The sequence below is a fragment of the Stenella coeruleoalba genome, assembly GCF_951394435.1.
Source record: "Stenella coeruleoalba genome assembly, contig: scaffold_33, whole genome shotgun sequence".
NCBI lineage: Eukaryota > Metazoa > Chordata > Mammalia > Artiodactyla > Delphinidae > Stenella > Stenella coeruleoalba.
Genome location: NW_027646420.1, coordinates 1159051 through 1173886, shown reverse-complemented (window position 1 = coordinate 1173886; position 14836 = coordinate 1159051). Strand labels below are relative to the sequence as shown.

At 44.1% G+C, this 14836-nt stretch overlaps 1 long non-coding RNA gene across 7 annotated transcripts in view; it reads left to right on the top strand.

Annotated features, from left to right (window-relative positions):
- LOC307181120 overlaps positions 1–14836 on the top strand; it is a 977962-nt gene that overhangs the window by 22724 nt on the left and 940402 nt on the right. For all 7 annotated transcript variants that reach the window (XR_013825914.1, XR_013825915.1, XR_013825916.1 and 4 more), the window contains exon 4: positions 4117–4198. This is a non-coding gene — a long non-coding RNA (uncharacterized lncRNA). The remainder of the gene's footprint in view (positions 1–4116; positions 4199–14836) is intronic.

Below are 14836 nucleotides of genomic sequence, written 5' to 3'. Positions count from 1 at the left end.
CGCTTTCAAGTCCTCTTGGTAGCCTTACTTCAGTCTATTTTTGGACGATAGCTGTCATTTATAACTCTGCAGGTTTGTGAATTACAGTGCCCCTGAGCTCCTTTCTTCAACTCACTTTCTTGTGACCTGGCCGCAACACCGCAGGATGGCTTCAGGCCCTAATCTGGTTCCGGCCCGGCATGCTGAGCCTTTGGTTAATTCCTCTTCCTGGTGGGAAATGAGAGTTAAATTTGCCCGTCCAGACACCTGCAGCTAGCCTCTCATTGGTTCTCGCTATTCCTGTTCATCTTCCGCAGAAATTGCAAACTGGGCCAAACAGGAGGTTAAAGGCGCTGACTCTCCAAGTGGGGAGAGTGTTAGTAAAGCGTCTGGAATGTTGCACCCGAGTACCAGGGTACGAAAACTGAGACATATTTGAACACGTCTCCCGATCACATGGTTGATCATACTCTGGGTTCCACATGCATGTTTTAGCTGAAGGAAGAATACCTAAAACCTGGGTAGTTGAAACCCGTGGAATGGGTACCATGCAATATGACTTCAAAGGGTCTTCATTTGCTCACCGAACCTCTCCAATCCTATCACTGCTGCGTTTATGCCCCTGTACACATGCTTGATTCTCTTTCGGAGACATAGCAATCTATAGGTTTTAAGATACTTACTAGTCAGGTACATTCTTAGGCGTTTAATATGCGGTGTTGAGTCCATTTCGTTGAGCAAGGAGTAGCTCTTGTCTATTCCATATTTGGCTTAAGGAACTTTATCTGTGCTCATTTCAATCTCTGGTTTTATGCAGCACCCCAACTCACCTTTCCCCTTAAGCAAGCATAAGTTGGTTTTCTAAATTTGAGACACTGTTCTGTTCTGTTCTTCAGTTCCTGTGTAGCCAAGTTTACATTCCGTGTATTACTGATATCTTATGATGTTTCTTTTTCTGTGTGACTTATTTCAGTTAGAATCATCATACCTGAATCCACTCATTGTGCTGCTAAGGGCCTGATGACACAGATTTCATTGCTGAGTGATATTGCTTTGTAAGTAAATACCACAACTTCTTTATCCATTTTTCACTTTCTGTGATATTGAACTTGTACGGTAAACGAGGTTCTTGTAAACGGAGGCGTCCCAAACTTTGGGGTGGCTGTGTCTTCTTGATTTTAATTTCCCTAAGCTATAGGACCATAAGTGGCAGTGCCCTAGGCTCTGTTGCTTTGTTTTTTAGATGTTTCAGGAAACACCATACACTTCTCCTGAGTGTCTGTTGGCAATTTACATCCCGCCCATCAGCATAACAAGGCTCCCAGTTCTCCATGGCCTGTCCTGCCTTTCTGGATTTTACACTTTTTTCAGATGGCCCTTTTGAGCGGGGGGAAGTGAGACTTCATTGTAGTGCAGATTTCCTTTGCAAGTTTGCTTGGTTGGCCAAAAAGGGCGTATGCGTTTTTTCCTGAATATATTCAGGAAAAAACGCATACGCCCTTTTTGGCCAAGTGCATCATTGTGGACGTTCTGCCTCTTTTCTTAAGCTTTCAATGCAATTCCAATCTACCTCCTGAAATCGGTTTCCTGCAATTCTGCCCCGCTTTCAAGTCCTCTTGGCAGCCTTACTTCAGTCTATTTTTGGACGATAGCTGTCATTTATAACTCTGCAGGTTTGTGAATTACAGTGCCGCTGAGCTCCTTTCTTCAACTCGCTTTCTTGTGACCTGGCCGCAACACCGCAGGATGTCTTCAGGCCCTAATCTGGTTCCGGCATGGCACGCTGAGCCTTTGGTTAATTCCTCTTCCTGGTGGGAAATGAGAGTTAAATTTGCCCGTCCAGACACCTCCAGCTAGCCTCTCATTGGTTCTCGCTATTCCTGTTCATCTTCCGCAGAAATTGCAAACTGGGCCAAACAGGAGGTTAAAGGGACTGACTCTCCAAGTCGGGAGAGTGTTAGTAAAGCGTCTGGAATGTTGCACCCGAGTACCAGGGTACGAAAACTGAGACATATTTGAACACCTCTCCCGTTCACATGGTTGATCATACTCTGGGTTCCACATGCATGGTTTAGCTGAAGGAAGAATACCTTAAACCTGGAGAGTTGAGACCCGTGTAATGGGTACCATGCAATATGACTTCAAAGGGTCTTCATTTGCTCACCGAACATCTCCAATCCTATCACTGCTGCGTTTATGCCCCTGTACACATGCTTGATTCTCTTTCGGAGACATAGCAATCCCTAGGTTTTAAGATACTTACTAGTAAGGTACATTCTTAGGCGTTTAATATGCGGTGTTGAGTCCATTTCTTTGAGCAAGGAGTAGCTCTTGTCTATTCCATATTTGGCTTAAGGAACTTTATCTGTGCTCATTTCAATCTCTGGTTTTATGCAGCACCCCAACTCACCTTTCCCCTTAAGCAAGCATAAGTTGGTTTTCTAAATTTGAGACCCTGTTCTGTTCTGTAATTCAGTTCCTGTGTAGCCAAGTTTACATTCCGTGTATTACTGATATCTTATGATGTTTCTTTTTCTGTGTGACTTATTTCAGTTAGAATCATCATACCTGAATCCACTCATTGTGCTGCTAAGGGCCTGATGACACAGATTTCATTGCTGACTGATATTGCTTTGTAAGTAAATACCACAACTTTTTTATCCATTTTTCACTTTCTGCGATGTTGAACTTGTACTGTAAACGAGGTTCTTGTAAACAGAGCCGTTCGAAACTTTGGGGTGGCTGTGTCTTTTTGATTTTAAATTCCCTAAGCTATAGGACCATAAGTGGAAGTGCCCTAGGCTCTCTTGCTTTGTTTTTTAGATGTTTCAGGAAACACCATACACTTCTCCCGAGTGTCTGTTGGCAATTTACATCCCGCCCTTCAGCATAACAAGGCTCCCAGTTCTCCATGGCCTGTCCTGCCTTTCTGGATTTTACACTTTTTTCAGATGGCCCTTTTGACCGGGGGGAAGTGAGACTTCATTGTAGTGCAGATTTCCTTTGCAAGCTTGCTTGGTTGGCCAAAAAGTGCGTATGCGTTTTTTCCTGAATGTATTCAGGAAAAAACGCATACGCCCTTTTTGGCCAAGTGCATCATTGTGGACGTTCTGCCTCTTTTCCTATGCTTTCAATGCAATTCCAGTCTACCTCCTGAAATCGGTTTCCTGCAATTCTGCCCCGCTTTCAAGTCCTCTTGGCAGCCTTACTTCAGTCTATTTTTGGACGATAGCTGTCATTTATAACTCTGCAGGTTTGTGAATTACAGTGCCCCTGAGCTCCTTTCTTCAACTCGCTTTCTTTTGAGCTGGCCGCAACACCGCAGGTTGGCTTCAGGCCATAATCTGGTTCCGGTACGGCACGCTGAGCCTTTGGTTATTTCCTCTTCCTGGTGGGAAATGAGAGTTAAATTTGCCCGTCCAGACACCTCCAGCTAGCCTCTCATTGGTTCTGGCTATTCCTGTTCATCTTCCGCAGAAATTGCAAACTGGGCCAAACAGGAGGTTAAAGGCGCTGACTCTCCAAGTGGGGAGAGTGTTAGTAAAGCGTCTGGAATGTTGCACCCGAGTACCAGGGGAGGAAAACTGAAACATATTTGAACACGTCTCCCGATCACATGGTTGATCATACTCTGGGTTCCACATGCATGTTTTAGCTGAAGGAAGAATACCTAAAACCTGGGTAGTTGAAACCCGTGGAATGGGTACCATGCAATATGACTTCAAAGGGTCTTCATTTGCTCACCGAACCTCTCCAATCCTATCACTGCTGCGTTTATGCCCCTGTACACATGCTTGATTCTCTTTCGGAGACATAGCAATCCATAGGTTTTAAGATACTTACTAGTCAGGTACATTCTTAGGCGTTTAATATGCGGTGTTGAGTCCATTTCGTTGAGCAAGGAGTAGCTCTTGTCTATTCCATATTTGGCTTAAGGAACTTTATCTGTGCTCATTTCAATCTCTGGTTTTATGCAGCACCCCAACTCACCTTTCGCCTTAAGCAAGCATAAGTTGGTTTTCGAAATTTGAGACCCTGTTCTGTTCTGTAATTCAGTTCCTGTGTAGCCAAGTTTACATTCCGTGTATTACTGATATCTTATGATGTTTCTTTTTCTGTGTGACTTATTTCAGTTAGAATCATCATACCTGAATCCACTCATTGTGCTGCTAAGGGCCTGATGACACAGATTTCATTGCTGAGTGATATTGCTTTTTAAGTAAATACCACAACTTCTTTATCCATTTTTCACTTTCTGCGATGTTGAACTTGTACTGTAAACGAGGTTCTTGTAAACAGAGCCGTTCCAAACTTTGGGGTGGCTGTGTCTTTTTGATTTTAAATTCCCTAAGCTATAGGACCATAAGTGGAAGTGCCCTAGGCTATGTTGCTTTGTTTTTTAGATGTTTCAGGAAACACCATACACTTCTCCTGAGTGGTTGTTGGCAATTTACATCCCGCCCATCAGCATAACAAGGCTCCCAGTTCTCCATGGCCTGTCCTGCCTTTCTGGATTTTACACGTTTTTCAGATGGCCCTTTTGACCAGGGGGAAGTGAGACTTCATTGTAGTGCAGATTTCCTTTGCAAGCTTGCTTGGTTGGCCAAAAAGGGCGTATGCGTTTTTTCCTGAATATATTCAGGAAAAAACGCATACTCCCTTTTTGGCCAAGTGCATCATTGTGGACGTTCTGCCTCTTTTCCTATGCTTTCAATGCAATTCCAGTCTACCTCCTGAAATCGGTTTCCTGCAATTCTGCCCCGTTTTCAAGTCCTCTTGGCAGCCTTACTTCAGTCTATTTTTGGACGATAGCTGTCATTTATAACTCTGCAGGTTTGTGAATTACAGTGCCCCTGAGCTCCTTTCTTCAACTCGCTTTCTTGTGACCTGGCCGCAACACCGCAGGATGGCTTCAGGCCCTAATCTGGATCCGGCACGGCACGCTGAGCCTTTGGTTAATTCCTCTTCCTGGTGGGAAATGAGAGTTAAATTTGCCCGTCCAGATACCTCCAGCTAGCCTCTCATTGGTTCTCGCTATTCCTGTTCATCTTCCGCAGAAATTGCAAACTGGGCCAAACAGGAGGTTAAAGGGACTGACTCTCCAAGTGGGGAGAGTGTTAGTAAAGCGTCTGGAATGTTGCACCCGAGTACCAGGGTACGAAAACTGAGACATATTTGAACACGTCTCCCCATCATATGGTTGATCATAATCTAGGTTCCACATGCATGTTTTAGCTGAAGGAAGAATACCTTAAACCTGGGTAGTTGAAACCCGTGGAATGGGTACCATGCAATATGACTTCAAAGGGTCTTCATTTGCTCACCGAACCTCTCCAATCCTATCACTGCTGCGTTTATGCCCCTGTACACATGCTTGATTCTCTTTCGGAGACATAGCAATCCATAGGTTTTAAGATACTTACTAGTCAGGTACATTCTTAGGCGTTTAATATGCGGTGTTGAGTCCATTTCGTTGAGCAAGGAGTAGCTCTTGTCTATTCCATATTTGGCTTAAGGAACTTTATCTGTGCTCATTTCAATCTCTGGTTTTATGCAGCACCCCAACTCACCTTTCCCCTTAAGCAAGCATAAGTTGGTTTTCTAAATTTGAGACCCTGTTCTGTTCTGTAATTCAGTTCCTGTGTAGCCAAGTTTACATTCCGTGTATTACTGATATCTTATGATGTTTCTTTTTCTGTGTGACTTATTTCAGTTACAATCATCATACCTGAATCCACTCATTGTGCTGCTAAGGGCCTGATGACATAGATTTCATTGCTAAGTGATATTGCTTTGTAGGTGAATACCACAACTTCTTTATCCATTTTTCACTTTCTGCGATGTTGAACTTGTACTGTAAACGAGGTTCTTGTTAACAGAGCCGTTCCAAACTTTGGGGTGGCTGTGTCTTTTTGATTTTAATTTCCCTAAGCTATAGGACCATAAGTGGAAGTGCCCTAGGCTCTGTTGCTTTGTTTCTTAGATGTTTCAGGAAACACCATACACTTCTCCCAAGTGTCTGTTGGCAATTTACATCCCGCCCATCAGCATAACAAGGCTCCCAGTTCTCAATGGCCTGTCCTGCCTTTCTGGATTTTACACTTTTTTCAGATGGCCCTTTTGACCGGGGGAAAGTGAGAATTCATTGTAGTGCAGATTTCCTTTGCAAGCTTGCTTGGTTGGCCAAAAAGGGCTTATGCGTTTTTTCCTGAATATATTCAGGAAAAAACGCATACGCCCTTTTTGGCCAAGTGCATCATTGTGGACGTTCTGCCTCTTTTCCTATGCTTTCAATGCAATTCCAGTCTACCTCCTGAAATCGGTTTCCTGCAATTCTGCCCCGCTTTCAAGTCCTCTTGGCAGCCTTACTTCAGTCTATTTTTGGACGATAGCTGTCATTTATAACTCTGCAGGTTTGTGAATTACAGTGCCCCTGAGCTCCTTTCTTCAACGCGCTTTCTTGTGACCTGGCCGCAACACCGCAGGATGGCTTCCGGCCCTAATCTGATTCCGGTACGGCACGCTGAGCCTTTGGTTATTTCCTCCTCCTGGTGGGAAATGAGAGTTAAATTTGCCCATCCAGACACCTCCAGCTAGTCTCTCATTGGTTCTCGCTATTCCTGTTCATCTTCCGCAGAAATTGCAAACTGGGCCAAACAGGAGGTTAAAGGCGCTGACTCTCCAAGTGGGGACAGTGTTAGTAAAGCGTCTGGAATGTTGCACCCGAGTACCAGGGGAGGAAAACTGAGACATATTTGAACACGTCTCCCGATCTCATGGTTGATCATACTCTGGGTTCCACATGCATGTTTTACCTGAAGGAAGAATACCTAAAACCTGGGTAGCTGAAACCCGTGGAATGGGTACCATGCAATATGACTTCAAAGGGTCTTCATTTGCTCACCGAACCTCTCTAATCCTATCACTGCTGCGTTTATGCCCCTGTACACATGCTTGATTCTCTTTCGGAGACATAGCAATCCCTAGGTTTTAAGATACTTACTAGTCAGGTACATTCTTAGGCGTTTAATATGCGGTGTTGGGTCCATTTCTTCGAGCAAGGAGTAGCTCTTGTCTATTCCATATTTGGCTTAAGGAACTTTATCTGTGCTCATTTCAATCTCTGGTTTTATGCAGCACCCCAACTCACCTTTCCCCTTAAGCAAGCATAAGTTGGTTTTCTAAATTTGAGACCCTGTTCTGTTCTGTAATTCAGTTCCTGTGTAGCCAAGTTTACATTCCGTGTATTACTGATATCTTATGATGTTTCTGTTTCTGTGTGACTTATTTCAGTTAGAATCATCATACCTGAATCCACTCATTGTGCTGCTAAGGGCCTGATGACACAGATTTCATTGCTGAGTGATATTGCTTTGTAAGTAAATACCACAACTTTTTTATCCATTTTTCACTTTCTGCGATGTTGAACTTGTACTGTAAACGAGGTTCTTGTAAACAGAGCCATTCAAAACTTTGGGGTGGCTGTGTCTTTTTGATTTTAAATTCCCTAAGCTATAGGACCATAAGTGGAAGTGCCCTAGGCTCTCTTGCTTTGTTTTTTAGATGTTTCAGGAAACACCATACACTTCTCCCGAGTGTTTGTTGGCAATTTACATCCCCCCCTTCAGCATAACAAGGCTCCCAGTTCTCCATGGCCTGTCCTGCCTTTCTGGATTTTACACTTTTTTCAGATGGCCCTTTTGACCGGGGGGAAGTGAGACTTCATTGTAGTGCAGATTTCCTTTGCAAGCTTGCTTGGTTGGCCAAAAAGAGCGTATGCGTTTTTTCCTGAATATATTCAGGAAAAAACGCATACGCCCTTTTTGGCCAAGTGCATCATTGTGGACGTTCTGCCTCTTTTCCTATGCTTTCAATGCAATTCCAGTCTACCTCCTGAAATCGGTTTCCTGCAATTCTGCCCCGCTTTCAAGTCCTCTTGGTAGCCTTACTTCAGTCTATTTTTGGACGATAGCTGTCATTTATAACTCTGCAGGTTTGTGAATTACAGTGCCCCTGAGCTCCTTTCTTCAACTCACTTTCTTGTGACCTGGCCGCAACACCGCAGGATGGCTTCAGGCCCTAATCTGGTTCCGGCCCGGCATGCTGAGCCTTTGGTTAATTCCTCTTCCTGGTGGGAAATGAGAGTTAAATTTGCCCGTCCAGACACCTGCAGCTAGCCTCTCATTGGTTCTCGCTATTCCTGTTCATCTTCCGCAGAAATTGCAAACTGGGCCAAACAGGAGGTTAAAGGCGCTGACTCTCCAAGTGGGGAGAGTGTTAGTAAAGCGTCTGGAATGTTGCACCCGAGTACCAGGGTACGAAAACTGAGACATATTTGAACACGTCTCCCGATCACATGGTTGATCATACTCTGGGTTCCACATGCATGTTTTAGCTGAAGGAAGAATACCTAAAACCTGGGTAGTTGAAACCCGTGGAATGGGTACCATGCAATATGACTTCAAAGGGTCTTCATTTGCTCACCGAACCTCTCCAATCCTATCACTGCTGCGTTTATGCCCCTGTACACATGCTTGATTCTCTTTCGGAGACATAGCAATCTATAGGTTTTAAGATACTTACTAGTCAGGTACATTCTTAGGCGTTTAATATGCGGTGTTGAGTCCATTTCGTTGAGCAAGGAGTAGCTCTTGTCTATTCCATATTTGGCTTAAGGAACTTTATCTGTGCTCATTTCAATCTCTGGTTTTATGCAGCACCCCAACTCACCTTTCCCCTTAAGCAAGCATAAGTTGGTTTTCTAAATTTGAGACACTGTTCTGTTCTGTTCTTCAGTTCCTGTGTAGCCAAGTTTACATTCCGTGTATTACTGATATCTTATGATGTTTCTTTTTCTGTGTGACTTATTTCAGTTAGAATCATCATACCTGAATCCACTCATTGTGCTGCTAAGGGCCTGATGACACAGATTTCATTGCTGAGTGATATTGCTTTGTAAGTAAATACCACAACTTCTTTATCCATTTTTCACTTTCTGTGATATTGAACTTGTACGGTAAACGAGGTTCTTGTAAACGGAGGCGTCCCAAACTTTGGGGTGGCTGTGTCTTCTTGATTTTAATTTCCCTAAGCTATAGGACCATAAGTGGCAGTGCCCTAGGCTCTGTTGCTTTGTTTTTTAGATGTTTCAGGAAACACCATACACTTCTCCTGAGTGTCTGTTGGCAATTTACATCCCGCCCATCAGCATAACAAGGCTCCCAGTTCTCCATGGCCTGTCCTGCCTTTCTGGATTTTACACTTTTTTCAGATGGCCCTTTTGAGCGGGGGGAAGTGAGACTTCATTGTAGTGCAGATTTCCTTTGCAAGTTTGCTTGGTTGGCCAAAAAGGGCGTATGCGTTTTTTCCTGAATATATTCAGGAAAAAACGCATACGCCCTTTTTGGCCAAGTGCATCATTGTGGACGTTCTGCCTCTTTTCTTAAGCTTTCAATGCAATTCCAATCTACCTCCTGAAATCGGTTTCCTGCAATTCTGCCCCGCTTTCAAGTCCTCTTGGCAGCCTTACTTCAGTCTATTTTTGGACGATAGCTGTCATTTATAACTCTGCAGGTTTGTGAATTACAGTGCCGCTGAGCTCCTTTCTTCAACTCGCTTTCTTGTGACCTGGCCGCAACACCGCAGGATGTCTTCAGGCCCTAATCTGGTTCCGGCATGGCACGCTGAGCCTTTGGTTAATTCCTCTTCCTGGTGGGAAATGAGAGTTAAATTTGCCCGTTCAGACACCTCCAGCTAGTCTCTCATTGGTTCTCGCTATTCCTGTTCATCTTCCGCAGAAATTGCAAACTGGGCCAAACAGGAGGTTAAAGGGACTGACTCTCCAAGTGGGGAGAGTGTTAGTAAAGCGTCTGGAATGTTGCACCAGAGTACCAGGGTACGAAAACTGAGACATATTTGAACACGTCTCCCGATCACATGGTTGATCATACTCTAGGTTCCACATGCATGTTTTAGCTGAAGGAAGAATACCTTAAACCTGGGTAGGTGAAACCCGTGGAATGGGTACCATGCAATATGACTTCAAAGGGTCTTCATTTGCTCACCGAACCTCTCCAATCCTATCACTGCTGCGTTTATGCCCCTGTACACATGCTTGATTCTCTTTCGGAGACATAGCAATCCATAGGTTTTAAGATACTTACTAGTCAGGTACATTCTTAGGCGTTTAATATGGGGTGTTGAGTCCATTTCGTTGAGCAAGGAGTAGCTCTTGTCTATTCCATATTTGGCTTAAGGAACTTTATCTGTGCTCATTTCAATCTCTGGTTTTATGCAGCACCCCAACTCACCTTTCCCCTTAAGCAAGCATAAGTTGGTTTTCTAAATTTGAGACCCTGTTCTGTTCTGTAATTCAGTTCCTGTGTAGCCAAGTTTCCATTCCGTGTATTACTGATATCTTATGATGTTTCTTTTTCTGTGTGACTTATTTCAGTTAGAATCATCATACCTGAATCCACTCATTGTGCTGCTAAGGGCCTGATGACATAGATTTCATTGCTGAGTGATACTGCATTGTAAGTGAATACCACAACTTCTTTATCCATTTTTCACTTTCTGCGATGTTGAACTTGTACTGTAAACGAGGTTCTTGTAAACAGAGCCGTTCCAAACTTTGGGGTGGCTGTGTCTTTTTGAATTTAATTTCCCTAAGCTATAGGACCATAAGTGGAAGTGCCCTAGGCTCTGTTGCTTTGTTTTTTAGATGTTTCAGGAAACACCATACACTTCTCCCAAGTGTCTGTTGGCAATTTACATCCCGCCCATCAGCATAACAAGGCTCCCAGTTCTCCATGGCCTGTCCTGCCTTTCTGGATTTTACACTTTTTTCAGATGGCCCTTTTGACCGGGGGGAAGTGAGACTTCATTGTAGTGCAGATTTCCTTTGCAAGCTTGCTTGGTTGGCCAAAAAGGGCGTATGCGTTTTTTCCTGAATATATTCAGGAAAAAATGCATACGCCCTTTTTGGCCAAGTGCATCATTGTGGACGTTCTGCCTCTTTTCCTATGCTTTCAATGCAATTCCAGTCTACCTCCTGAAATCGGTTTCCTGCAATTCTGCCCCGCTTTCAAGTCCTCTTGGCAGCCTTACTTCAGTCTATTTTTGGACGATAGCTGTCATTTATAACTCTGCAGGTTTGTGAATTACAGTGCCCCTGAGCTCCTTTCTTCAACTCGCTTTCTTGTGACCTGGCCGCAACACCGCAGGATGGCTTCGGGCCCTAATCTGGTTCCGGCCCGGCATTCTGAGCCTTTGGTTAATTCCTCTTCCTGGTGGGAAATGAGAGTTAAATTTGCCCGTCCAGACACCTCCAGCTAGCCTCTCATTGGTTCTCACTATTCCTGTTCATCTTCCGCAGAAATTGCAAACTGGGCCAAACAGGAGGTTAAAGGGACTGACTCTCCAAGTCGGGAGAGTGTTAGTAAAGCGTCTGGAATGTTGCACCCGAGTACCAGGGTACGAAAACTGAGACATATTTGAACACCTCTCCCGTTCACATGGTTGATCATACTCTGGGTTCCACATGCATGGTTTAGCTGAAGGAAGAATACCTTAAACCTGGAGAGTTGAGACCCGTGTAATGGGTACCATGCAATATGACTTCAAAGGGTCTTCATTTGCTCACCGAACCTTTCCAATCCTATCACTGCTGCGTTTATGCCCCTGTACACATGCTTGATTCTCTTTCGGAGACATAGCAATCCCTAGGTTTTAAGATACTTACTAGTAAGGTACATTCTTAGGCGTTTAATATGCGGTGTTGAGTCCATTTCTTTGAGCAAGGAGTAGCTCTTGTCTATTCCATATTTGGCTTAAGGAACTTTATCTGTGCTCATTTCAATCTCTGGTTTTATGCTGCACCCCAACTCACCTTTCCCCTTAAGCAAGCATAAGTTGGTTTTCTAAATTTGAGACCCTGTTCTGTTCTGTAATTCAGTTCCTGTGTAGCCAAGTTTACATTCCGTGTATTACTGATATCTTATGATGTTTCTTTTTCTGTGTGACTTATTTCAGTTAGAATCATCATACCTGAATCCACTCATTGTGCTGCTAAGGGCCTGATGACACAGATTTCATTGCTGACTGATATTGCTTTGTAAGTAAATACCACAACTTTTTTATCCATTTTTCACTTTCTGCGATGTTGAACTTGTACTGTAAACGAGGTTCTTGTAAACAGAGCCGTTCGAAACTTTGGGGTGGCTGTGTCTTTTTGATTTTAAATTCCCTAAGCTATAGGACCATAAGTGGAAGTGCCCTAGGCTCTCTTGCTTTGTTTTTTAGATGTTTCAGGAAACACCATACACTTCTCCCGAGTGTCTGTTGGCAATTTACATCCCGCCATTCAGCATAACAAGGCTCCCAGTTCTCCATGGCCTGTCCTGCCTTTCTGGATTTTACACTTTTTTCAGATGGCCCTTTTGACCGGGGGGAAGTGAGACTTCATTGTAGTGCAGATTTCCTTTGCAAGCTTGCTTGGTTGGCCAAAAAGTGCGTATGCGTTTTTTCCTGAATGTATTCAGGAAAAAACGCATACGCCCTTTTTGGCCAAGTGCATCATTGTGGACGTTCTGCCTCTTTTCCTATGCTTTCAATGCAATTCCAGTCTACCTCCTGAAATCGGTTTCCTGCAATTCTGCCCCGCTTTCAAGTCCTCTTGGCAGCCTTACTTCAGTCTATTTTTGGACGATAGCTGTCATTTATAACTCTGCAGGTTTGTGAATTACAGTGCCCCTGAGCTCCTTTCTTCAACTCGCTTTCTTTTGAGCTGGCCGCAACACCGCAGGTTGGCTTCAGGCCATAATCTGGTTCCGGTACGGCACGCTGAGCCTTTGGTTATTTCCTCTTCCTGGTGGGAAATGAGAGTTAAATTTGCCCGTCCAGACACCTCCAGCTAGCCTCTCATTGGTTCTGGCTATTCCTGTTCATCTTCCGCAGAAATTGCAAACTGGGCCAAACAGGAGGTTAAAGGCGCTGACTCTCCAAGTGGGGAGAGTGTTAGTAAAGCGTCTGGAATGTTGCACCCGAGTACCAGGGGAGGAAAACTGAAACATATTTGAACACGTCTCCCGATCACATGGTTGATCATACTCTGGGTTCCACATGCATGTTTTAGCTGAAGGAAGAATACCTAAAACCTGGGTAGTTGAAACCCGTGGAATGGGTACCATGCAATATGACTTCAAAGGGTCTTCATTTGCTCACCGAACCTCTCCAATCCTATCACTTCTGCGTTTATGCCCCTGTACACATGCTTGATTCTCTTTCGGAGACATAGCAATCCATAGGTTTTAAGATACTTACTAGTCAGGTACATTCTTAGGCGTTTAATATGCGGTGTTGAGTCCATTTCGTTGAGCAAGGAGTAGCTCTTGTCTATTCCATATTTGGCTTAAGGAACTTTATCTGTGCTCATTTCAATCTCTGGTTTTATGCAGCACCCCAACTCACCTTTACCCTTAAGCAAGCATAAGTTGGTTTTCTAAATTTGAGACCCTGTTCTGTTCTGTAATTCAGTTCCTGTGTAGCCAAGTTTCCATTCCGTGTATTACTGATATCTTATGATGTTTCTTTTTCCGTGTGACTTATTTCAGTTAGAATCATCATACCTGAATCCACTCATTGTGCTGCTAAGGGCCTGATGACACAGATTTCATTGCTGAGTGATACTGCATTGTAAGTGAATACCACAACTTCTTTATCCATTTTTCACTTTCTGCGATGTTGAACTTGTACTGTAAACGAGGTTCTTGTAAACAGAGCCGTTCCAAACTTTGGGGTGGCTGTGTCTTTTTGATTTTAATTTCCCTAAGCTATAGGACCATAAGTGGAAGTGCCCTAGGCTCTGTTGCTTTGTTTTTTAGATGTTTCAGGAAACACCATACACTTCTCCCTAGTGTCTGTTGGCAATTTACATCCCGCCCATCAGCATAACAAGGCTCCCAGTTCTCCATGGCCTGTCCTGCCTTTCTGGATTTTACACTTTTTTCAGATGGCCCTTTTGACCGGGGGGAAGTGAGACTTCATTTTAGTGCAGATTTCCTTTGCAAGCTTGCTTGGTTGGCCAAAAAGGGCGTATGCGTTTTTTCCTGAATATATTCAGGAAAAAACGCATACGCCCTTTTTGGCCAAGTGCATCATTGTGGACGTTCTGCCTCTTTTCCTATGCTTTCAATGCAATTCCAGTCTACCTCCTGAAATCGGTTTCCTGCAATTCTGCCCCGCTTTCAAGTCCTCTTGGCAGCCTTACTTCAGTCTATTTTTGGACGATAGCTGTCATTTATAACTCTGCAGGTTTGTGAATTACAGTGCCCCTGAGCTCCTTTCTTCAACTCGCTTTCTTTTGAGCTGGCCGCAACACCGCAGGATGGCTTCAGGCCCTAATCTGGATCCGGCACGGCACGCTGAGCCTTTGGTTATTTCCTCTTCCTGGTGGGAAATGAGAGTTAAATTTGCCCGTCCAGACACCTCCAGCTAGTCTCTCATTGGTTCTCGCTATTCCTGTTCATCTTCCGCAGAAATTGCAAACTGGGCCAAACAGGAGGTTAAAGGCGCTGACTCTCCAAGTCGGGAGAGTGTTAGTAAAGCGTCTGGAATGTTGCACCTGAGTACCAGGGTACGAAAACTGGGACATATTTGAACACGTCTCCCGATCACATGGTTGATCATACTCTAGGTTCCACATGCATGTTTTAGCTGAAGGAAGAATACCTAAAACCTGGGTAGTTGAAACCCGTGGAATGGGTACCATGCAATATGACTTCAAAGGGTCTTCATTTGCTCACCGAACCTCTCCAATCCTATCACTGCTGCGTTTATGCCCCTGTACACATGCTTG